This window comes from Ictalurus punctatus, chromosome 18 (assembly GCF_001660625.3).
Source record: "Ictalurus punctatus breed USDA103 chromosome 18, Coco_2.0, whole genome shotgun sequence".
Taxonomy (NCBI): domain Eukaryota; kingdom Metazoa; phylum Chordata; class Actinopteri; order Siluriformes; family Ictaluridae; genus Ictalurus; species Ictalurus punctatus.
In genome coordinates this window covers 12,186,190-12,190,307 of record NC_030433.2, presented here as the reverse complement: position 1 = coordinate 12,190,307, position 4,118 = coordinate 12,186,190, and the positions used below count along the sequence as shown (strand labels likewise).

General features: G+C 38.0%; 1 long non-coding RNA gene across 1 annotated transcript; it reads left to right on the top strand.

Annotated features, from left to right (window-relative positions):
• Positions 1-291: 291 nt before the first annotated feature.
• On the top strand, positions 292-3,357 carry LOC128635344 (uncharacterized). The gene is made up of 4 exons (XR_008398320.1): positions 292-365; positions 996-1,175; positions 1,324-1,424; positions 2,356-3,357. It is a non-coding gene; the product is annotated as an uncharacterized LOC128635344 (long non-coding RNA).
• The last annotated feature ends 761 nt before the right edge of the window (positions 3,358-4,118 follow it).

Genomic DNA, 4,118 nt, shown 5'->3' with positions numbered 1-4,118 from the left:
TAAACAGCAAAATAAATAAATCTTGAAAAGAAATGTGTACATCTTCAGTAAACTCATCAGGGTGGATCTGGAGCCAATACTAGCGCAAGGTGGGAGAATTCTTCTCAGATGGGATTCCAATCAATTATATTCACACCTCTGCGAAAATTTAGCCAATTCTTTATGAAACCTGACATAAATCATATATTGAATATATTGAATATTTACGAATGCTTATTCCAGTAAGTGTCACCCGAGATAAAGGCTTTAATTTTGATGTAATGTTGACATTACCTCACCGGAGTCAGGTGACAATAATTTGTGTGACATAAGGTTGACACAGCTCCAGGGTCTCCGGTTCAAACCTAAGCTTGGGTTATACGACGGTAAGTCAAATGAAAAGCTTAAAACTTTATTAATTTTATTTATTTATTTATTTATTTTTGCATTAATTATTGTGTCACAAAGTGTATAATTTTTCTACATAATCTCTATTTCATGCAATGCACGTTTTTTTTTTTAAATTGTGTGTTTGGTGCCCTGCGATGGACTTGCATCCCCTCCAGGGTGTATTCTCATTCCCAGTGTTTCCAGAATGGGTTCTGGATCCACCACAATTCTGACCAGGATAAAGCACTTACTGAAGTGGCAGAGGCACAAAAATGGAACAACATTCCCCAAATAATATTCTGATTGTTATTGTGTCAAATTAATATTACACCAGAGGTACACTGAATTACAAAGTCAGATGTTATCTAATGTCATAACACAACCTTATGTCAAGCAATAATCTGAGTCACTTATGTCTACCTGATATCAAAAGTGGCAAAAGCAGGCATTATGGGAGCTGACACCTATTGGATTAAGACTTTATAAATGTTTATGTATGTTTTGGAGATGCCATTATTTGTATCTCTATAGTGCTACAATTAAATATTTGTATCTTTATTCGGATTTAAACTTAAAGTGGGCATTGCCTAACCTGGAAGGGTATTTATTTTGTATTTTTTAAATAGAGATGTGCATACACAGGATTATGGATTGGCACCCTGTCCAGGGTGTACCCCGCCTTGTGCCCGATGCTCCCTGGGATAGGCTCCATGTTCCCCCGTGACCCTGAAGAAGGATAAGCAGTATAGAAGATGGATGGATGGATACACAGGATTGTTGATGTTTTCTTTTATCATACTTGCACAGTTATGTTTGTTTATACTTGCCTGTGACATTTTCAAACAAACTGTTTTGGTTCCAGAAAATCTTCATACATAGGGGAAATTAACACTTTTTTGCAAAATGTCTTCCAAAATTTTTCATACTTGGTTTACATTATATATATTTTTTCAGATAGCCTTTAAGAAGAACAAAAGAAGAAAATACTGAAATTATTCTCATGCCTGGATCAGGAAGCTGTCGCAAGGTTGTGATGGACTTTAAGAGGAGACGTGGTAAGCACAGCACACACGACACTGTCGCCAAATTTATTAACAAATTCAGAAAAGACTGGAAGTTTTGCGGACCAACCGAGAAATGGATGTCCACAAACACCCACTGAAGAAGGCACAACTGACACGCTGTTGGCAAACATAGGCCCCCCATGCATGGAGACTTTTGAGAGACCCTGTATTTCCCAAAATATAAACAAACTAGTAGACTAAGTTAAAGCAATGCAACCCTGACCAGGCAGATACTAAGGATGAATGAATGAACATCCTAAATGTATTACAGTAAACACACCATTTACATTCATGTTAATGAATGTGGTCATTCTTTGTCCCACAAGTCTCATATCTTGTGATATCTTGCTTTGAGACAATGTCCATTGTAAAAAGCGCTATACAAATAAATAAATTGAATATCTGACAGCTTGCCTGCATGAAAGGAAAAATCTCCAGCTTGAATTTTTATGCAACCAATTGGATCCCAATCTTAGTCTCAACCAGATGCTGTGTGAGCTTTTCTGGCAAGCTTTCCTATTTTTTTACATTGCTAATGTTTATAGCCATTGTTACAAAGGGTGTATGGAGAGATCATGTAGACCTATGAACACTAAGATTTTGTAAAATGCTACCTAATCTTTGTATTATACCATAAGCTTTAGGGCCACTAAACAGATTTGGATAAGGTCCAAATATTATTTATTAAATGCAATGTGTATGGATTGGTGAGATTCTGAATATTTGTTGCTTTTTCAGGATTATTGTAGCATGCATAGCCTTTCCCTTCTAGGACCAGCACTGCAATAAAAGCACTGTGGAATGATTATTTATCCCTCTGACACCTAGACCAGCCCAAACATGTGTCTTAAATCTTAACAATATCCTGCCTGGAAAATGTTTGATGACTCACAGTTCTCTGGTCTGATTTTATATCCGGCAGGGCAGAGATTTTGCAGCAAGTAGATGGCAAGAAGGTCCTTTTTACCAAAATTGAATTCTGTCCTGGATCAAAGGTCAGCTTTTCCTCTTCTCACCCTTGTCTGGGTGAGATTGCTCTGCGAGTTGGCATATACAGTTCACGGCTGTGTACTGGGGCTGATGCAAGCGGCAGTGAGATTGAAGGTCATAGACACAAACACGGACAACAGAACTGTTTCCCCAACTTGAAGTCTTGCTCAATTTATCAGTTATCATAAGACTTGTATCCCCATCCACATGTCTGTGTGTATGTGTGTTCCATCAAAGCACAATTTTCTGTACCAGATTAAGGTCCATGGAGTGATTCTACATTCAGACCCAGGTGACAGACAGCTTAGAGATGGCAACAGGAAAGACTGGAATGCTAAAAAAAAAAAAAAGATGACCCCATCTCATAAATCTGCAGATGTTTACCATCTAGGCTTCACTGAGTAATCGATACAGTTGTATAAAGGACAGCCGACTTGTCTGTGGATGCAATTAATGACCCCAGAGAGGTTAGCCTGCAATAGAAGCGTGGCTGTGCTGGAGATTTAAATAAATGCCAGACAGGTCTGAGATCAGGGGCTGATTGGAAATAAATGAAAGAGTTGCATTAAGAAATGTCAGAGGCTGAATTGGTCTATGCCTTTTAATGAAGGCTTTGATAAAATGGAGAGGCGGTGGTTGTAGTGGGACCGGGCCTTGGCAACCATTGAGCCGGTAATTGGTGGTGTAAGGCTAACAAAAATGCGATAAGGGAAGGTAGTGAACACAGGTGTTTGACCATGGGCGATTCATCAGATGGATTTAGTTACCTAAAAGTAAATTGGCCTAATAGAGGAGTAAAATAAGTAAGGTGTGCTATAATTAAACAGCATTGACTTGCAGTTCAATATACTGTATCCACTAAAGAAATGCAACTTAGTAGCAAACTTTTAGCCCAGGGCTCAAAGAGCATTTTAGTTTGCAGAGCCAAATTAAAAATTGTAGGTTTTTGTTGTTTTGGAGGGGTGGGGGGCGGGGGGGTGTTAAAAAATTGATTTGCCAGAATATGGATGGGGGAAAAACATCTGTGTTTGTTCGCAAATAGTCTATCTCTGGATTGCAAAAACAAGTGGTAAGTTACCCAAAGTTATGAGTCCTTGCTTGATTATAGTGTATAATATCATTGTATACTGTAGCACTGCTGAATTCTCAATTCTTACTGGTCAGAAGTTGATAAATGTTCTCTAACTGCAGCTCAGACAATAGTTTGGCTGCAGTTCAAATCACAGGTTTATATTATCGTTAATTCTAAAACAATGTCATTATTAGAGTAGCAAACTTTCAAAAGACTTGTATGGTGTGCGCTCCACATAAACTGTATTATTGTAATTGTCAATATAGGGAAGTTTTCTAAATAAGATGTTTATTTAGCATTTATGGAAGGAGTCTCCAGTGTTAGCACTTTTTAACAGCAGAGTTTTCCAACACGGATGACAAAGGGCATTGTGGTTTCGCTCTTATTTCACATATTTCCCCTTGGGGATCAATAAAGTTCATCTATCTATCCAGCTCTCTAACTCAACAAGCTGTTTGGTTTTGCCTTGTTAACTTGTTAAGAGAGAGAAAAATAGAGGCTGTTGAGGGAACAACTGTCTATAGTGGCTATAATGTAACAGAAAACAGGAACAGGAAGTTATTTCGTGGATTTTCACCAACATTAAACCTAACATTCCACAACTTTAAATGTAACGTTACACA